Below are 21,978 nucleotides of genomic sequence, written 5' to 3' on the forward strand. Positions count from 1 at the left end.
GTCACTATTTTTCTTAAGTTATGTTTTTATCTCTTTTCCTCTCTTATAAACAAAACATGTTATGGCCCCCAGAGGCCTATTTTGGCCAGCTCTAAAAAATATGTAAAATATTTAAAGCCCATCGTAGGGAAAAATATCCACTGGAATGAAAACGATCAGATTCTAAGTAATTATTAAAATTTTGTCAGCCCATTAGAGATTGTTTCTATCTGTTCTTGGGTTAAAGATGAAGAAACAACCCCTGGCTGGCGTAGCTCAGTGGATTGAGCATGGGCTGTGAACCAAAGTGTCCCAGGTTCAATTCCCAGTCAGGGCACATGCCTGGGTTGCAGGCCATTACCCCCAGCAACCGCACATTGATGTTTCTCTCTTTCTCTCTTTCTCCCTCCGTTCCCTCTCTAAAAATAAAAAAATAAGTAAAAATAAAAAGATGAAGAAACAGTTGGAAGAATCCTGAAATGGGAACTGAGACCTGGGTCTTCAACCTGATCATGCCGTTAATGAACTAGTTGTCAGACCCTGTGCAGGTCACTCAGCCCAGCTGGAGAGCTGGGTTATGTACACATTATAACCTCTCAAGCTCCAAATGCCCAAATGAGTGCGCACACACAAGTGCTGAAGCCATATGTTTTGTGGTTGCCCTTCTAGAATTTTCCTAAAAGACATGCTTGAAGATGAAAACCACTAGGCAAATGGCATCTTTTCCTGCTTTTAACACTGGAGATATAGGGACACCTTGAATTGGGCCAGAAAAAATGCATAGGAATATGCTCATTGTAAAGTCTCAGGGTACATATTTATGTCCTGTATAAATATTTAAACAGAGAGTTTTGAACACCACCTAGTCCTCAAAGAACGAGTAAGCTGTGATGTCATAGAGTTTCATAAAGCAGTAAAGCTTCATGGTTAAGAGTGTGGGTTCTAGAGTCCGAAGGCCAGGGTTCAAATCCCTGTTCTGCCACCTGCTGGCTCTGTGACCTTTGGAAGCTGACTTAACTTCTTTGTGCCTCCCCCTGCTCGTCTGCTAATGTCTGTCGTAAGGATTCAAGCAAATAATACACTGACAGCAATCAACTCAGTTATTGCCACACAATACGTATCCAGTAAATGGTAGCTACTACTTTCACAAACTGAGAGTTGGCTCAGAAATGATGAGTGTGAACCCACATCCATGGATTATTGCATTCAGTCTTTCTGACTTAACATCTAGTAGAAGGAATTAAGTAAAACAGTCGAGAGGGGCCTTTGTTAGTTTCTTGGTGCCTTAGTTACTTCTAAGGGTAAACATCTTTTAAAACGTAGGATTATTCGGGATTCACTGTAGTCATCTGGGATCCTGCTGTGCAGATGGCGAGGACTTGACTAGTAACACTAAGTCATAGCTGGGAATGGGGGTTTTCCTTCGTGGACTTATTTATAAATAAGATTGGAGGCTTATATGTTACCCGTTCTATCAACCAAAGCACCTTCATTACAGAAAACGTGCTTGTTTGACTCCATTAGACAACACGCCACACTTTTGTGTTACATCCTGCAAGCACTTGGCTGTGCACAGTGTGCCTTCCACAGAGATAGCTGTGCAACATTATGTCCTGCTATTTTTATTCACCTTCCTTCTTTTTTTCTTTACCTGAAGACTGGCCTTTGACCTAATTTTAAGGGACCATTGTCTCTTTGTAAATAACGAGCTAAAAGAAAGCCACCGTGATCCAGAGAGACCAGAGAGGGTGGGAAAATATGTGAATGACTTCTCCATTCCAGTGGGAACCTGGATGGAAACCCTCTTTCTGGAAGCCAAGAAGGCAAAGTTCCATTTTTTTTCTTGGCCAAACACTTTATGAGACTCTGATTGTCTTTGGACTCTGCATTTTGGTTGCTTTGGAATGAGCCTGAGAACGCTTTCATGCCCCGGTGATTTCAGAATCTCTCCCCTAACAACAAATAGTCCGATTTCTGGGGTGCACTCTGATTTCTCAAGGCCAAGGAAAGTGTTTGCCTCTGTCTCAAATTCTCTCTCACTCGTCCGTCGTGCCCCGATGTGTATTACAACTCTCACAGAAAGATGGCATGTCATTCACGAAGTAATCTACAAGTTCAAAGATGACCTCAGTGTCCCACCAGTAAGTATTTCTCTCATAAAAAGACAGCTGCCACTATTTAAAAAAAACGCATATCATATTCTAATCTTTTCTCTTTTGTGGACTGCACTGCGGGTGCCTAAGGATCTCCTGTGTTACTTGTTCATCTACAGCTAGACCCAATTTTTTTTTTCAGAACATTTTTTTGTATGGTCTAAGCCCCGAAAAGAGGGAAAAGAGTTCCTTCCTTAAGGCCCGTGGGCCGTGGCTCTGTGCCAAGTAAACCCGAGTTCTCTGGTCCGCTGGCACTCGGGGTTTCCCCCGCACTGCTGGGGTGACCCCAGGTGAGCCACCCCTGAAAACAGAACGTTTCAGCTGGCAGGTCATGTGGGAGACTTGGATGTGGTCAGGGAACTCGAAACCGCGCTGTAAAGCTGGATTTTAACTTTTAACTCTCTAAACAATCGTGACAGCCGTTACTGAGCTTACCAGCATGTTCGTTACCGGGAAGGCAGTAGACGTAAATAATGAGAAAAGATGCAGGGAAGCCCATTGTTCAGTTAAACCAAACCTGATCCTCTGAGTTAGGGAGGCCTGTGGGCTGGCTTGCCAAGGACTTGGAGTCCCCCGCGTGTCCACCATGTCAGCATCGGGGACACGGCCTCCCTCTAACTCTGCTCTCAACTGCAGACCTGAGATCATTCTTCAAGTTCCCCAAAGCGCCCTTGAGACTGGGCTGGGGCATTTAAAGAGGGTCTCACTCCGTGACCAAGGATGGCAAAAGGAATAGAACAACACACTTCCACGTGGAGCTTGCTCATGTCCCTCCCTCTCTAGCCCTGGGCCCGCATCCATGTAGCAAGGTTACCTTTCCTCTCTACCCTGCGGGGAGGGATGATCAGAAACTCGTAAGCTCAGACCTCCTCACCTACTAAGTTCTGGCTTCCTGTCCATGAACCCACATTTCACCTGCATGTTTGACACTGGAAAATGTCCCCCAACCCTGCGGGTGAGACCGGCTTTATTCCCAGGGCCCGGCCTTTCCCACAGCCTCAACGAGACAACCGTATCAGAATACTGCAGCCAGATATTGAGAGAGGAAAACACCCAGTGGCAGGAAGTAGTTTTACTATACATGGTTGTTGTGATAATACAAGTGCCAATGATCACTCAGAGAGGGGCCAGGGTCCCTGGGTGCTGTGATAGAAGGAGGCGGACTAGGTGTGGACCAAGCAGGACAACTTACACACCCTAAGGACCTTCAGTTTCCTTAACCCGAGGACTCTTGGTGCATTCACGTGGCCATTTGGAGAAGGAGCTGTTGCCGTGGGTGGTGGTGCTCCTCGTGGGGCTGCGTTTCTGGTGGCTGCTGTTTCGAAGGCAGCTGGGTCCCAGCTGTGCTTCTTGCCTCCACCCAGGATTCTTCTGAGCATTTGCCCCTGGAGGGCGACATGAGAAAGGTCACTCCACTTGTTGGAGGAGAGGCTGGATTCTTGCTTTGTGGGCTGTTATTTTTTAAAAAAAGACCTTTGTGGGAGCTGCACACAGGTCCTGAGGCCTGGCACTTGAGTGTGTGTGTGTGTGTGTGTGTGTGTATGTTGAGAGGGAGAGAGAGAGAGAGAGAGAGGGAGGGAGAGAGGGAGGGAGGGAGGAAGAGAGAGAGAGATTACAAGCTGGATGGATGTCAGCGTTCCTTTTTCAAGCCCACATTCCATCACCCCATGTTCAACCCAGTTGGCTTCCAAGAGCCCTCCCAAGAGAAACAGCTGCTTGATGCTTTCAAGAGGAAATATTAAAAGCTCTTGAGGTTTAGAATTTTAGAATCTGCAGGGTTGATGACTTCCTCTCTTCTTCTCTAAACAAACAACATTAACTCCTCTGCTTCTCAGCACAAACACAAGTTCCGAAAGACGGCTTCTCTTCCAACTCAGTTCTATCAAGAAAGCAGAGATGATACGAGGCTGCCTGGAATGAAGTCGTAGGTGCTGGTAGCGAAACCACGTCTTGATATGATAGCCTGGATACAGTGAATCATTAAGCTACAGCTAAAAAGTTATGCAAACATAGAAACCAGATGATTTCAGCAACAGCCTAGACATTTTCCTATCTCCAAGGAAGGTTTGGCACAAAGTGTCAATCTAACAGAAGAGGCAACTGATTTGGAAACATTAGTTGTTAACTTAGAGTAATTAATTACCCCATAGTAAAACATATATTGTTGGTTGGCTTTGCTGTGGTTCTTTGGTAAGGCAGGTTACAGAACCAACCATGTAGCTCGAAATAACGGAGGGATTTTTTTTCTTTTGTCAAGAATTAAGCTGTGAAGCATCTGCTTATGCCTAATTCATTCATATCTATGTCTATCTCTCTCTCACACACACACAGTTTATTCCACTCATCCTCTCCCTGTCGCTGTCCCTTTCTCTCTTAGGTTACCCATATTCTTGAGGGTTGAATCAGAAACCAGAGCTAACAGGAATGTGTAGATAAGCAGGAGTCTTTTCATCTGTATTATTCTTACAGTCATACAGGTCATTCATTTTCCTCTAGATGGTCTTCTCTTTTAAAAGGCTATTTCTGTTACAATTGTTTTGTTCCCCTCAACTTCTGCCTCAAATTTTTAATTCAATAGGATAGATAATGTTTTGTGTGTGTGCTTTAAAACCAGCAGTAGGTTTCCTGGGTGATGAAAATGGTTCTGTAATAGCATCAGTACCATTCATTTGGGTTATTTTGCACATTCTTCAATAAGGGAATTCATCCCAGGGCTGGTTTATTTTTTTCTTAAGGTTTTATTTATTTGTTTTTAGAGAAGGGAAGGGAGGGAGAGAGGGAAACATCAGTGTGTGGTTGCCTCTCATGCACTCCCTAGTGGGGGACCTGTCCTGCAACCCAGGCATGTGCCCTGACTGGGAATCAAACCGGAAACCCTTTGGTTCATAGGCCAGCACTCAGTCCACTGAGCTACACCAGCCAGGGCAGGACTGGTTTATTCTTGAAGTAACTAGTTTCTTCTCATGACTAGTTTTTGGTGCCAAGAGCAAAATAATTTTCAATCCTCCTAAATATTTGTAGATATGACCAATATAAAAATGTAATTCCATAGTGAAAAAGAAAATATTTTAAGGAAGGGATTGCTTTATGTCACCCGTGGTCATTGTTTATAATATATCTAATATGACTTGTAAACAAACAGATGAAAGATGACCAACTTCTAAAATATTATGAATACTTTTATAATGAAAAAAATAAATTGGTTTAAAATACCAAGTGATTTGTAAATTAAGCTAAAAGTTGACTAGCATCCAAAGAATATCACACAATTTTTATTATTCCATTCATTCATTTACTAAATATTTATTGCGTTTGTTGGAATCCAAATGGCCCCTGTTCTCAAGGAGTTTACAATCTACAGTAAGGAGACAAATAAACAGTTCCAATAAAGTGCTACGGAAAATAAGGAAAGAAGGCCAAGGGCGAATCCATGGAGTATTTGTCCCTGGAGACGGGATATTTATTTTAGTCCATTTGCCATGCCCTACAGCCTAATTTCACAGGTTCAGAAACCGTAGCAGAGACGGTCTCTCAGGAGTGGACTCACATTGGGCAAGCTATCAGAACGGTCGCTAGTAAACTAGAACGCTGGTTTGTGGGTTTGTCCTGAGAAACAGAAATCACTGCAGTTTTCAACCAGTGAGCCGCAAGAACTTTTCAAACATGCAATACCTGACCGCTTATTCAGAGGCACTGCCCTCTTTTCCCCTACATTCTCAAATAAAAAATGACAACAGCTAACAGCAATAGCCATCCAGTACAAATAAGTCAAAATTAGACCTATTTCTTGTCATATTGGCAAAAAAAGATATTTTTTGGTGTGCCGCAGAATTTTAGTAATTGGTTTATGCCAATTACTAAAGGTGAAAACGCGGGAAAGCCGCTGCACTAGACTGTAAATGCAACAGCCGGCCACCGAGGCAGCCGCAGCGGGAGCTGAGTTATAATCAGAAGGTTTCTTGTTAAGCATGAAATAGAAAAAAAAAAAATGAATGTGTGATGAAAGGTCACGAAATCGTAGTGATTTGTAAGGAATTATTATGATGCCAGGCTGTAATTACGATGGCAGCCTGGCGAGTCCCTCTCCCCAAGTGGGCAGACCTGACACTCGGGTGGGACAAAGCCGAGCTCTGGGCGAGTTCGTCCTCTGCGGCTGCTGCTGAGCGCGGGCATGGGCACCGCCACGCGGACCGTCCTGCCTGGTGGCTGGCTGGTAGTCACCCGGTGTGCGCAGTTGTGGCCACACCGAGGGTCTGAAACCTGGTGTCGTGGGGGACCGAAAGCTTGTCCAAGTTTATGGGACCTCTTAAAGGAACAATAGACATTTATGAATGAAAATTATGTATGTGAGCGAAGATTTGTTTGGAAGGTTCCCATGTAAGTGGGGGCCCATTCACTTAGGAAACCCACCTCTGCGAACCAGTTGTCACATTATGGAAGTACTTTTACACTAGTCAGTAAAGCACTGCTACTCTGACTCCTGTGACCCTGGCCACCCTGCCCCCTCCCTCCCTGGGAAGCCCTGCACCTTGCCCTAGACCTTGGCACATTCTAGCAATGAGACAGTGAAGAGCTGGGACTATAGCCTCTGTTCCGATCATGGTGATTGGTAACTATTTTTCACAGGTCTCTCTCTTTAAGGTGCTTTGTATGTATCTCTGATCTAATGCATTATGTGTTGGTTTTGCCACTTACCTCTCGATGTTAATCTTTACTTCAAATTCTTGGCAGAAACCGTACAGAAGGACTAGTAATAAAAGTCAGCAATAGTTAAAATTTCTTTTACAGTGCTCTATATATTGGCAAACAATTAGGCTGAGTAGAAGCCTTTCTCTCTTAAGCAATACTACCTTCTAGAGCCTGCCCAACCAGAGGCCGCAAGGAGCAAGCCCAGTAGTGTGGCAATGAGTTCAAGTTGCCAGAAGACCAAGGGAGAAAGCAAGAAGGGCATTTCCTGTTGGGTTGGCTGGCTTTTGTTTTATTGTGTTTTGTGTTGTTTTTTAATCAAGACCCAGTACAAACCTTTTCTCAGGGGGAAAGTTGCAATATTATTAAAAGAAGGAAGAATGAATGCCCAGCTGAAAAACAAACAGCAAAAGCATTCTCTGAAATTATAGCTCTTTGGGGACATAACAGTGAGAGTTCATTCCATGGGTACAGATCCTCAGAATCTACCCCTTCCTGATTTTGGTACATTTGGGGCGGGGGGGAATGTTTTTGTATGTTTATTTTTAAAGAAGCAATTACTATATTTGACCATGGAACTTAGTTTTCCACAAGTTCATCATCAGCTCGGTTTAATGCTGCTCTTTGGAAATTTGCTGCAAGTTCAACTTCATCCAGCTAGAAAGGACAGTTTATTAAAGCAGTGCCTTCCCCATGTGTCCCTGAAGGAGATCCATTTGGCTCTACCCCGTCTCCATATAATTTATAACTGCGTGTTCCCCAAGGGGAAGATATACAAAGGACACTGTGAGAAAATATGCTTCTTATTTAAGCTGTAATATATTGGTAGAACTATCTTCTTCTGACAGTCAGTGACAAGGGATGTGAAAAGCAAACAAATACTGTCCTTTTTGCATTCCGTCCTTTTAAACTAATGTGTACAAAATCTGCAATTAAGTTTTAATATTTTACATACTGAGAAATCATAGTGTGTGCTTAATAAAAATCTAAGTACTAACCTAGTACAGAGCCTGGCTCACAGTGAATGTTGGATGAATGAAGAGATGAATGAGTGAATGAATGAATGAATGAATGAGCAAGCCAGCAAAACAGCATTCTCCCTGAAAACGCTCAGAGATTGAAAAACTAATTCACATTTTTTTTTTACTTATTGCCTAGCAAAAAGTAGAGAGGTTCTGGAGTGGTAGGTGGCGACTTTGCTCACTGCACAACGGGCAGTGTAATAATGTCTGTGGGAGGTGCCGCTGCTCAGAAGGAACGCCAACACTACAGATGTGTGTGCGCATGCGCATGTGCTCACGTGCACAGGGGCACCGATAGGAGAGACCCGTGGAACTGGGAATATTTCAGAACTACAAAGAAGTGCCTGTGCTGATAGTCTTCATGATTTCGTGACCCCAAGCAGGGTGTTCAGTGCTTCTAGGAGGCATCAGGGTTCAGCGGAAAAAGCAAAGACAGACTTCAGAATCCAGCAAGTAGGACTGCTAACCCGCAGCGTACCAGCTTTGGACCTTGACCTTACTTCCCTGAGCCTGATCTAACTCCTCCTTAAAGTGATAGTAATAAGCCTTACCTGTCCAGGTTGTCCCTGAGAAGCACATACAACATTTATTATGTGCTGGGCACAGTTCTAAGTACTTGTTAAAAATTCCTCATTTAAATCCCACAAGAGCTATGTGAGACATGAACCTCCCTTTGCACGTGAGGGAAACTGAGGCAGAGAGAGAATAAGTAATTGCCCAAGATCTGTAGCATAAGGCCTGTGCATAGCATATTCTCAATAGATAGTAATGGCCAATAGTCATTGTCACAGAGCTAAGGTCTTTGCATTCATTCTCTCCTTTGACCCTCAGAACAACTGTACGTACCAAGAATAGTGCCTGCAGATAGTGGGCATTTGATAAATATTTGTTAAATGAATGAATGACTCTTCACCATGCAGAAGAATGAGCTGAGGCTTAGATAAGTAAAACAGCTTGCCCAGAGTAACACAGCCAGAATATGCTCCCCACACACACTAAGTCGATTAACCACAAACGTGGAATCTACAGTCTTCCCTTTCTCTTGCTCTGTCTTTTTCATTCCACCTTTGATATCTGCCTGAGCCCTAACGAAATCTTTGCTCTGCATCCTTTGACTTCTAATTTTGGTGAGCAGAGGAAAAGGTATTAGAAATCATACTCCGAACTGTCCATCATTTAGCTCTGACTGTTGAAGGATTCTTAAGTAATCAGACATGTGAGGCTTCGGATTGTGTTTGAGGAGAAGAGGGCTGTAATGAGACGGGTGAAGAAGTATGTGATCCATTCTAATGTGCGATTCCCACGTGCCGCCAATGACAAGGTCCCCAAACCCTAGTCTTCAAAGGGAACTGGTTTAAAACATTTAACAAAAATGTTACGCAAGATATTATACACGGACTCTTAATTGGACATCAATATTGAATAAATTACCTTTCCATGCACCATTTTACAATATGGATAAGGGGACAGTGCTTCCCAAAAACTGTTTCTTTGATTTAGCATAAAAGAACATCAGGTAATTGCTTCCAGCTCGGTGGACTACACACTGAATGTTGTCATTCTTAGTGTTTCGGTACCTGGAGGTGATTAGGCATGGATAAAAGCTAAAATTAAAAAAGAAAAACTCATTACCAAATACTAAACAGCTTCCGTAACTTCTCGCCAGTCTCTGAAGGGCATCCGTGCCTTGTTATGACAAGGAATTATTCATCCTGTGTGCCCAGCATATAGATCACATCCTTTATTTGGAACAATACAAGAGTCATTCTTAGTAGCTGATGGAAATAAATAGGCAGGCAAAATTTAAAAGGGAGAAAAAGAGACCAACCAGTAGGCCTCTGTAATAATTGCTTGTCACTGTAACATCAAGCAGTTCATCCTTTTAGGAACTCGTTATGTGACTAGGCCATTATGTTCCCTGGATGGAAAAAAACCACAGTAATTCACAGAAAAGTAATGACAGGATTCTGCTGATTTATCTAACGGTATTGACTAGACAAGAGAATTATGGCTTGCAAGCGAAGAGTGATTCTGTATTTGAAATTGTTTTTGCTATCTTTTTGCCCAATTAGAATGTTTCTCATTTAAAAAATACAATAGCCTTGAAAAATGTCGAAGGGACTGCCACCAGCGTGTTGATCGCACCGTGCGGGTGCACGGCTTCCAGACCCATGCCCCGTTACTTGCTCCCTGAAATCTCTGCTGTTGCTGGGAGGAGCCCGGAAGAGACGCTGTGCTTTAGTGCCCCTTGCTGGTCAACCTGAAGAAAATTGAAGTGTCATGATCACCAGAGCCCAGGTTTCAATAAATGACGTGATGTGTTCTGTTCAGATGAGTAAGAAGCCAAACTGATTTAACCTAAACCTCTGTAGCCAGTCTTGAGAACCTTATAGGGAAGAAATGATGTGCCTGCAAATGTACACGTCTTCTTAGAGAGGAGAAAGTTCAACACAAAGACAAATGCATGTTAATTTTAGTCTAACTTCAAACTAAATCCAGGTGAATACATTCCTATGACGTAACTAACTCTTCCTAAGCCCCAAGTTTTGCTTGGTTATGGCTCCAAAAAATTGTCTGGCCTTGTCGACCACAAGAGAGACAAAAGGAATCCCTAGTGGAATTCTCCATTCAAATTTCAAAAACGATACAAAAACTTCTTCTACAAAGGAAAAAATAAACCATATCTATAATAATGCATTCGATTATTGATCATTGCACTATTATTTTAACAAGTAGGTTCTGATTATTGTGAATTTTTTGTTTTCCATCAGTTCAGGTTGTGGCTGTATTACCTTTATGATTTCAAAACAACAGCTACAACATGGCTATACTAACAAGCTGTCCGTCAAAGCTAATTAATTTTTAGGAGTCGACAGTGAGCTATTAGACCTAACACACATCAATCTCACTTAAAACACCACTAGAGCTGGTCTTAGAATTAGATCCCGTCCCTTAAAGGTACACGTCAAGAATGTGAGTTCACGAGATCCAGCTCTAAAGGCTGGGAAAACCTGCTCAGGCCGCCTGGGTGAGACTGGAGCACACAGAGGAGACCGGACCGCGTGGTGGTGTGGGACACCTGCAAGCCAGCCTCAGATGCCTCGGCCAGCGGAGGGATCCTGATAACAGGCACCACAGAAAACTGGTTCTTCAAAAGTCTATTGAGCATCAAAGGACCCGGAACAGCCAAAACAATCTTGAAAAAGAAGAACAGAGTTGGATGATTCACACTTCTCAATTTCCAAACTTAGGACAAAGATATAGTTACAAGACAGTATATTTGATATTTTATATGTATTTTACTGACACGAAATAGACATATAGATCAATGAATAGCATTGAGATCAGGGATAAACTTTGACACTGCGTTCAATTGGTTTTCACCAAGATTTCCAAAACAATTCAATAAGTGAAATGAATAGTTTTCTCAATAAATAATACTAAGATAACTGGATATCTATATGCAAAAGAGTTAAGTTGAACCCCTACCTCATACCATATACCAAAAAATAACTCAAAAAGGATCATAGATCCTGATGAAAGAGCTAAAACTGTAAAACTATTAGAAGAAAACAAGACCCCTGGCCAGGTGGTTCAGTCGGTTGGAGCATCATCCCACCCACCAAAAGGTTGTGGGTTTGATCTCTGGTCAGAGCACATACCTGGGTAGTAGGTTCAATCCCCAGTTGGGACATACAACTGATCAATGTTTCTCTCTCCCTTCCTCTCTCTCTAAAATCAGTAAACATATCCTTGAGTGAGAGTTTAAAAAAAAAAGAAAGAAAACATGAGTACATCTTCCTGACCTTAGATTTTGCAATATTTTCTTTTTTAAGATTTTATTTATTTATTTATTTAGAGAAGGAAGGGAGGGAGAAAGAGAGAGAGAGAAACATCAATGTGCAGTTGCTGGGGGTCATGGCCTGCAACCCAGGGATGTACCCTGACTGGGAATCGAACCTGCGACACTTCGGTTTGCATCCCACGCTCAATCCACTGAGCTACGCCAGCCACGCCTTGCAGTATTTTCTTAAATAAGACACCAAAAACAGAAGCAACAAAAGAAAAAAATAGGTATGTTGGACATCATCAAAATCAAAATGTTTGTGCTTTAAAAAAGTCAAGAAAGTAAAGGGACAACACACAGAATGGAACCAATTTTTCATAAATTGTATGACTAGTAAGGAACTTGTACCTAGAATATATAAAGAATGATTGCAACTCAGTATTTTAAAAGTCAAGTTAAAAATTAATTGCTGCTTTTAAAAGGAGCAAAGGATCTGAATAAACATGTCTCCAAGGAAGATATACAAATGGCAATAAATATATGAAAATTTGTTCAACATCATTAGTTACTAGGGAAATGCAAATCAAAACCACAGAGAAGTACCGCTTTGCACCCACTAGATCCAGCCTATAAAAAAGGCAGACAATAGCAAATGTTGCCCAGGATACAGGGAAACGGGGATTCGCATTCATTGCTGGTAAGAACGTAAAATGGCATAGCTACTTGTAAAAAGAGTTTGGCAGTTTCTCAAAGGTTACACATAGAGTTTCCTTATGCAATTCTAGTCTCTGCTACACATACCCAAGAGAAATGAAAACACATGTCTACACAAAAACTGGTACAAACATGTTCATAGCGGCATCATTCATAATAGCTGAAGTGGGGAGACAGCACAAATGTCCACCAACTGATAAATGGGAAAACGAAATGCGGTACATTCACATAAATAAAATATTATTTGTCATGAACAAAAGGAATGAAGTATTGATACAATGTTACAGTGTAGATTGAACCTTGAAAACACATTGTATCAATCTTCTATATCCATCCACTGGGGCAACCCTAGCAAAATACCACAGACTGAATGGTTTAAACAACAGAAATGTATTTTCTCACGGTTCGGGAAGCTGGAAGTTCAAGATCATGGTGTTAGCAGATTTGGTTTTCCCTGAGGCCTCTCTTCTTAACTTGTGCACGGCTATCTTCTTGCTATGCCCTTCCATGGCCTTCTCTCTGGGCACACATGTCCCCCGTGTCTCTCCCTCTTCCAATGAAGACAGGAATCCCATTGGATCAGGACCTCACCCCTACGACTTTGTTCAACCTGACTTACCTGTTTGAAGGCCCTGATTCCAAATACAGTCACATTAGGGAACATAAATTAGCCCATAACATCCACGTGTGTGAAATGTCCAGGGCAGGCAAATTTATGAAGACAGAAGGTAGATTAACAGTTGCCAGAGGATGGGGGGATGGGAGTACTGGGGTAGCAGCTAAGGGGTGCAGGGTTTCATTCTGACATAATGAAAATATTCTGACATTTATTGTGGCGATGGTGGAGCAGAGCTGTGAATATGCTAAAAGTCACTGAACTGCATAATTTAAATGAGTGAATTGTATACTACACGAATTATATTTCAATGGAGGTGTTGTTTTTAAAAGCCTAAGGGGCAGGGAGATCATCAGTCCAGCCAGGACTAGAGTCCTTCGATACATACAAGGAAGAAAGGGCCCAGTTCTGATCAGAAACATGACGTGTTCAAGGAATTCAGGCAGAAGAGCAGGTAACAGACCTGAGGTCTGTGGTCAAGGCTGCCCTGGCTGCCAGCGTGGCTTGAACCTGAGGCCGGCATTCATCTGAGCCACCAAATAAGGACCACCCAGCCTGGGAGCTCGGGAGTGCCTACAGCTGGGAACTCGGCAGGCTGTGAGGCAGGGCCTCCAGTAATCTGTCTGACGTTCCGGACTTTCCCCGTCCATTCCTTGAGAACCAGAATGTTCAGCTTTAGGGAGCATGTCATCCTTTTGGTATTCTTCTCTCTCCTGCTCTGTGTTTTCACAGCATAGGCCTGCCAAACTGCATTTATGAAGCACATATGCTGTGCTGTCACTGTCAGCTCCCTGACTGGTCTGCTCCCCTGGACTTCATGTTCCTGGGGGACGGGGAGCGCTGCTCTCATCTCTGCACCCCAACACCTTCCCCATCGCCGAGCGCATAGAAAATGCTCCACAGACATTGGTTCAATGAACCAATTAAGGACTCCTGGCTTTGCCATTTTTTACCTGTTTGGATGCATAACTTCTCGCTTATGCTGCATCAAGGCATTTTTGGAACAAGCAAAACTAAAGAAGCTAATTGAAGCACTGATTTTTCCCCCATGGAGTTGAGATCACTATCAATAAACATAACTTAATATTTATTGAACAATTATGGACTGGGCCATATGCTAAGTAATTTATATTCGTTATCTCATTGGAGCCTCACAATAAACACCTGAGCAGATAGTATTACCTCCACTTTACAGATTCGGAAACTGAGGCTCACGGGGGTTAAGTGACTTGCCCAAAATCACGGAGTTAAAAGTGGAGCCATGATTCAAACCCCAGAACCCCAAATCCCGTGCTCCCTTCCTCCACATAATTACGACTTCTTGATATTTTGTTTTGCTAGCGCACCCTTGTCAAAAGTAAATGAAAAGGGAGGCCAGAGCTGTGGCGTGAGGTCATTCTCGCAGCGCTCAGGCCCTGTTTGAAGGCCGCCCGGCTCCGAAGGTTGGCGAGCCCCTGCCTGGGCCCAGCCCGCAGCACACACAGCTTGGTTGCACGCTCAGGCTGCAAGGTGCTGAAATCACCAGACTCTGCAGGTAAAAGTCTCTGCCCCAGCAGCTCCTTGTTTTGCGAAGGGGACCATGCATGCAAAGGGCATGCGTGGGCCGTATGGGTGGGTCTCCCTCCTCCTGGATCGTAAATTCAGTCTGCAATCAACCAAAACCAGAAAGCCTTCTCAGACCGTTTTCACTGTCTACTGACTCACAGTTTCCAGTTTTCATCTTATACTCTCGTTCCCCGTATACATTTTAGCTGCACTTCCCAGAGTCCTCCACAGGGAGAGAACTCACCGCGAGTTGAGTGCTTACCGGAATGGAACATGCTGACATCTCAGAGCAACGAGCTCAGCCTGAGGTGTTTCAGAAAGGCGTGCATCAGAGGTCAGGGAAGTTGTTGTAAGAGGTTCAACAGGTTTCACGTTGACCTCAATAAACACAATTAAACGTTTGCTCATCTCACGGTTACCATGTCCCAGTGCAAACAGCCTGGTGTTTTTCCTCCTCACCTCTGTTACCTTGGCCGTGTATGTGTTGTGACTGGGCAGCACTCAGGGACTGCTGTCTGTGAGGGCATGGGTGCTGTTCCCGCCCAAACTGGGGCACCCCGTGTTCCAGGAGAGCTGGGGGCCACTCAAGACTGATACCTGTGATTAGGAAAGTTGAAATAGAACCACAGTTAATCTACCGCACAGAAAGCAGCCACTGTGACCAGAACAATGCCATAATTCCAGGAAGAGAGAGGGTTGCCACTGCCCATTGTGTAAACTGCCCTCAGATGTCAAATGAATGGTATCAGCAGAGAGAGAGAGGAAGTCCAGAAATCTTCGTTCAGAGCAAGGGCAACATGCACCCAGCCCCCTACCATGGGTCGGTGAGCTGCTCCTGTTGAAGGCCCCGTAAATAACAGCCTTCCCCGCTCCGGGCCTGGTTGCCTTCAGTTGCGCATTCACTGCCTGTCCCTGTGCGCTCCACGAGGCAGGGCTAGGTCTGTCACCCATCACTGCCCCTCCAGAGCCCAACACACACTGGACTTCATACACTATTGTTAACTACGTAAGTGAATTATGAAGTCAGTGGGGAAAAAGACATGCCTGGCAAAAACATGGCTGGGAATTGACTCTTCTGTCACAGAGACCCTGGGTCCCACAGAAGGTGCTCCTGACACTAAGAATGAGTCCAAACTTTACTGACTGAGGAAAGACTTTTGTTGGGATGATAAGATCTTTTGAAGACTAAGCCAACTTTTCATCACTTTAACAGCCTCTAGTAGTACTATAAATCTTGGCTCTTTCAATTATTCTTTCCTTGGCTTTTATTTTTTTAAAGATTTTATTTATTTACTTTTAGAGAGAAGGGCAAGGAGGGAGAAATAGAAGTAGAGAAGCATTGATGTGAGAGAGAAACACTGTTGAGTGTCCTCTCGAACTCACCTGACCAGGGACCGAACCAGCAACCCAGGCTTGTGCTTTGCCTGAAATTGGACTGGTGACCTTTAGCTTTGTAGGATGACACCCAACCAACTGAGCCCCACTGGTCAGGGCCCAGCTTTTAATTTCTGAACAAAATAACATTTAAGAACCAACCATTTTCTTTAATCCAAGATTAAATATAATATGTATACCTATTTGAATAATATAATGCTTTAGAAATACTAAAAGAAGAGATCAGAGGATATTATTTTCATCACGTCCCTTTCAATTTTCATGAAAATTGAAGAAATTTAATTTTTCAACTATGAAATATTCATTGGAAAGGATTCCTATTTGAGTCTAAATTATTTTAAAACATCACTTAATTTATCATATTAACCATCTCAGAGTTGCCTCCCTCTTCCCCTTGGGAATGTGGTCTATACATTTGACTTACAAATATAATAACGTTAACCAGTTTCTTATGTGCTTTGTTTTAAATCTGTAAAATGGCAACATTCCTAAAAGGGCTTTGTAAATTTTTTTTGAAATGAGTGCTTTTATTTTTTTTAAAGAAATTATTTATTTATCTTTAGAGAGAGGGGACGGAAAGGAGAAAGAGAGGGATAGAAACATCAGTGTGTGGTTGCCTCTCGCACGCCCCCATCTGGGGACCTGGCCTGCAGCCCAGGCATGTGCCCTGACTGGGAATCGAACTGGCCACTCTTTGGTTCGCAGACCCGTGCTCAGTCCACTGATCTATACCAGCCAGGGAAGGACTTTGTAAATATTAATGTGTTGTCCAAAATGTCTATCTGACAAAAGACAGGCAATGGTAAATCCCTAGCCAGAAAATCGTACTTCCATTTCTGTATTTCATCCAAACTCAGATCTCAGTGGAGGGAGGGGGTGGTACTGTACCCCCCAAGTCTTCCCGAGTCAGAGGCATGTCATTCTGACATTTACTTTCTGTTATCATCTGTTGGGCCCCTTCTGTCCTTGCCTTCCTCCCACGTATAAAACATGTGCCTGTCCGCCTGGGAGAAAGCAGAGGGGATCAGAACAGTTAGTTCAAGCACCAAATGGAAATGCAAACCAGGCAATTCCAGTAAGTGGAAGCAGAACATGTCATGAAAGCTAAACCTGGGAGAAGAGAGGATCGGATGCGTTTCACAGTTGTAGCGAAGGCTTTCTAGATGCCAGTGATGGGAGCAAATTGCCTGTCAAGAGATTCACTTCATAACGAGGTCAGCCATGTAGAACAGCAGTGCGCCAGGAAGACACTTCTGCTGGCCCAGATCTTTGGGGCTCTGATCAGGCTGCAGGAATGACAGTCCTGGACTCCCCAGCAACAGCCCGTCCCTGGGGGCCGTGGGGACAGACAGCAGGGTAAACGCAGCCAGCCATCCCTTCACACTGCCACTGCCGAACCATCAGTCAAAAAAGCAGTGGGGATTGGCGGTGGCGGGGGGGGGGGGGGACTAAAGTCAGGCGTGGGGGCAGGGTGGAGGTGGAAAGGAAATGGGGAAGAAGAGCTCCCATTTATCTTCAGCCCCCTTCTGTCATCTACAGTTAAGAGTTGAGGCATAGACAACAAGCAAAAGGACAGAGGATTGAATAATTCTGGTGTGACCCTGCTTTTCCCGTTTTTTTTCCTCAGCTGGGTTCTCTCAGAAGCTCAGGAAAACACTACACACTTCTCCAAGCACATGCATGCACACGGTCACACATTTCCCAGTGTTTTCGCTTGTGTCTGTTCATCTCCGTGCTTAAAACAGAAAGGAGAGGAGGGAGGAGGCCTCGCGGCCAGTGCACTGACCTCCTTTCTCGCCACTTAACTCCTACATGAGAGCAATTTTCCTGGACAACAAGGCAGTACCGCTCTCAGAGTCAAGATCCATTCAAAACCCACTCCCTCTCGGAAAGGGGAACCTGTTTTTCCTCCTTGAGCCACTGTTCTATCCCTGATGGGCAACTTCACATTAAGAGCACAAGCAGGTGCGGTGCCATGTCGGCGATGGCCTTTTCGGGGCCTTTTCTAGGCAGTCCTCAGTGACACCCAGGCATCCGTGCTGGCTCGGCAGTGCCAACACAGGACACTGGGCTAACCGCAGGACCTGCAGCGGCCAGCTTTAAGGAATATCGGTTTCAAGCCACATTGATCCCAGAGACAGAGATGAATAGCAAAAAGCTCAGTGAGTGGAGGTTTCAAGCTTAGGAATAAGAGAGGTGCCAGTGATGTAAAATTAGATAAACAGCCTTCTCTGTAGGAAAATGCCATGAAGGTAGGGCTGGCACCGTAGGGAGACGCAACGGAGACATGAATCTGGAAAGACAATCCTGAAGCAGTTGGCTGAGAAGATCGGAGCCAGCCGAAATCTTTGCAGGGTGCCCTGGGACAAACGCCTTGGCAGAATCATCTGTGACTCCTTCGGGGTACCTGGCCCCAGGCAGGCGCCCAAGAAAAACCTGATGAGTCAATGCATGACTGTGCAGTGGCTGAAACTTTCACTGAAAATAAAATAAAAAAAAACCAGAAGGTTGTGGGATGAGTTTTGTGTTCTTCAAAGGCCTGTCCCTGCCTTTGGAGAGCCCGGCCCTCTCGCATTCTTAAACATGTTTTCTAAACCTGTGTCCTGGGGAAGCAGAAGGCAGTTCTCAGCTTCACTGAGCTAGAACAGCATTCTGAGACACACGGACCTGGGCCCACTGGAAGAGTTGCGCACTTGGCAGGCACGGCACCTTGAGTTCAGACAGAAAGCGCATCTGTGCCTCGTTGATAATGTAATAACCCACATTACCGTTTTGGCTGAGAACACCTGTGCACAGCCCTGAACGCCAGCCCAGGGCAACCATTCTGACGGAGGCGATCTTCACAGCACTCATTAAACCTGATGACTATGGCCGTGCCCAGGAGCGCGGCTGCAGGGAGGCGTCTGTCGGCACTTCCGCGACGAGCCTGTGTGTTTGGAGTTCCTAACTCAACCGTAGCAATGTGCTTCACGTTGAAGTGAAACCTGAAAAGAAAACTATCGTGGGGCAAAGAGAGTTTGACTTTTAGAGCTGCGAAAGTCTGTGAGTTGTCCGTTCGCATCTGTGCGTGTTCAATGCTGCACTATACCGAGCGTGACTGTCTCCCTGCCCCTGCCCCTGCCTGAGCGATGGAAACAGCAGACCACATGGGGATGGAGGATCTGTTTCTGAGCTGGCCCAGGGAGTGTCTTAACTTTTAGGTTTGCTAAGAGTTCTATTAGGCAGGGCAAGGACACTGGTACGCCAATCAATTATCTTAGGTGTGCACCGATGCGCCTTGTTTGTACTGGTCCAATAAACAAAAGCTGGCAATGCCTAATGCTCCACCCGGGACTCAGTGAGATCACACATTGGCTGGATCTGGCCCACTTTTAACACATCACCTTTTGATGAAAGAGACACCTGAAGACATGGACTTCACGGACAGTGATTTGAAAGGACTGTTGTCTTTTATTTTGACAAAAAGGATTGGGAAATGCATTCCTGTCCTCAGCTAGGCAGGTTAGAGCTCAATGATCTATCCATCTATAATGTAGATAAACGAGTATATTTAGAATGTAGATAAATACTGGTCTTCAGAAATATGGAGGGTTATGCCCATGGAAGATTGCTTTAAAAATACACAGATTAGCCCTGGCTGGAGTGGCTCAGTGGACTGAGTGCTGGACTGTGAACTGAAAGGTCACTGGTTTGATTCCCAGTCTGGGTACATGCCTGGGTTGTGGGCCAGGTCCCCAGTTGGGGGCATGTAAGAGGCTACCAATCGTTGTTTCTCTCACACTTTGGTATTCTCTCCCTTTCTTTCTCCCTCCCTTCCAATCTCTCTAAAAATAAATAAATGAAACATTTTAAAATTTTTTTTAAAAATGCACAGATTACTTTGTGACTTCTGCTTTTCCAACAAGTATTACTTGGGAAGAGAAAGGGTATCATTGTCTTCAATATCCTTTCTTTACACACCGTAGGATTATGGTAAGGCACAAATCAGATCATGCTACTTCTCTGTTTAAAAGTCTTCAGTGGCTTCCTATTGGGTGTAAAATCCATGCTCTTTACCAGCCCCCAAGGGGACTGTGTGACCTGGTCCCTGAAGAGCCTATAGCCTCATGTCTCCCATGCTTTAGACACTCCAATTATACTTGACTTTCTCCAGCTTCTCAGCAGCACCAACCTCCCTGCCCCCCTCAGAGACTTGCATTTATGAATCTATCCCTGTAATGCTTTTCTTCAACCACATTTAGAATAGCTGGCCTCTTCATATTCTTCTAGCTTAAATTTTCTCCTGACTGCTCTGTCTGAAGTGGATACCTCTCACAACAGTTAGAAACTTAGCACAGCTGTTGTTTTACTAATCTGTTCATGTACTTGTCCTTTGTCTTTGTGCCAACTAGAAAGTATGCTTTGCGAGGGTAGAGACCTTTGTCATCATTGGATTCCCAGTGCCCAGCCCATAGTCACTGCTCAGTTACTATTTGTTAAATAAATCAAGACATATAGAAGAAGATGCCTAGTCTAAGCTTCTGTTGGCTGACCCAGTAGTCTTAATTCCTTTGTAGCATAAATAAAAGAGTAATTTATCCTTAACTTATATATAACCTCACACTTTGCAGTAGGGATTTGATCTTCAAAATTGAAGAGACAAATGACTTCTGTTCTTTTCCATCTTTCTCCCTATTCATAGCATCATAAAATAGTACCTAGTTCCTGTAAAGAGTTTATATACCTAAATAGATCTTGCACTTCTAGGAACCAAATTCTCTCCTTGATTCACTTTGAGCTCTGGATACTGAAATAATAAAAATAAATTCTGTCCATGTGAAGGATTAAGTGTACAGTCGGTGTCACCTGTTACTATTTGAATGTTTTTCCTGCACTAGTTGGCAATTAATTACAATCTAGAAAATCATTAATACAATGATGACAAGGGTGGCGGTGATGTTGTCCTGGATTATTTGCTTACTCTGTACCAGGCTCTGTGCTAAGCATGTGGTTTATAAGTAAAATAAAATGTGGCATATAAATAAATACAAATATAGTTTATTGTCCAGTATCTAGTATAATACACCTCATGTATATGCTAACAACAATAATGTTTATAAGAACAATAGCAACAACCATGGACATAGCCAGAAAAATAAAAGTCAGTACTTTGGAAACCTTAAAAAAATATATATATGAGAATATTGACTAATGTTCCAACTGGGCCTGATTCTCCCAGACCATTAAGCCACATCCTGGATGTGACTGGCTCAAGACCCCGCAGCTAATAAAAAGCACTTGGGATCCAGGCCCGAGCCTTCTGATGCCAAATCAGTCCACCGTGACTGTGTCTGGGAAGGCAGGATGAACCTTAGGCACAGACACACCAGGTGGTTAAGAATTAACCTATGATTCTCCAATTTAACTCCTCAGATGCTAGATACTAATAGTTTTGAATGGCTGGCTCTAGAATTTCCTTAAAAGATTCGATCACTTTTGTATTACAAATGGCAATAGAATTCAGGAAAGCTGTCCCTAATACTTTCTCTGAAATACGCTATCAGATTCTTTCCTCTCTGCCACTTGCTGAAACTTGGTTGGCTGCAAGGAAAATAAGAAGAGATTTAGATGGAATATGAAGAGTGTTGGTAGGAACGTGGCCTCTGGCAAGTTACTCTCTAAGCCTCAGCTTCCTCACCTGTGAAATGGAGATATAACCCACCGTAAAGAGTCCTTGAGACAATTAAGACACTGTATGCAGAGCATTTAGTGTAGTTTGTCGAAAGTGCCCATGAAAGCTGCTGCTGGGTTTGTTATTAGTGTTATTATTCATAACAATTTTGATGTAAAAGAAGCTCTAGGCGACCCAAAGTTTTGTCTTGTTCATTTTGCTTTGTTTTGCTTTTAAACGGAGACTCTGAAAGCTGGAGACCTCGGAAGGAGCAAAAGAGCACAGGCAAGGTAGCAGGGGAACTAAAACACACCTGACCCCTTCCATAATTCTGGTGAGAGTAGGACCTCCTTCAAGCCTTGTCCCCTCTCTGCCTTTTGGTTGGCTTATCTATAAAGGAAAGATAGTACCCACTCTCCCCACGTTCCCCT

The 21,978-nt window shown here is 43.8% G+C and overlaps 1 protein-coding gene and 1 long non-coding RNA gene across 2 annotated transcripts in view; one reads left to right on the forward strand and one right to left on the reverse strand.

Moving 5' to 3' along the window:
- SASH1 (SAM and SH3 domain containing 1) overlaps positions 1-21,978 on the forward strand; it is a 299,031-nt gene that overhangs the window by 43,491 nt on the left and 233,562 nt on the right. The window lies entirely within an intron of this gene.
- Positions 2,366-21,938, reverse strand: LOC118500363. The gene is made up of 3 exons (XR_004902931.1): positions 21,599-21,938; positions 14,765-15,099; positions 2,366-3,583 (listed from the first exon to the last, which is right to left on the reverse strand). It is a non-coding gene; the product is annotated as an uncharacterized LOC118500363 (long non-coding RNA).

The sequence above is a fragment of the Phyllostomus discolor genome, chromosome 4, assembly GCF_004126475.2.
Source record: "Phyllostomus discolor isolate MPI-MPIP mPhyDis1 chromosome 4, mPhyDis1.pri.v3, whole genome shotgun sequence".
Classification (NCBI taxonomy): Eukaryota; Metazoa; Chordata; class Mammalia; order Chiroptera; family Phyllostomidae; genus Phyllostomus; species Phyllostomus discolor.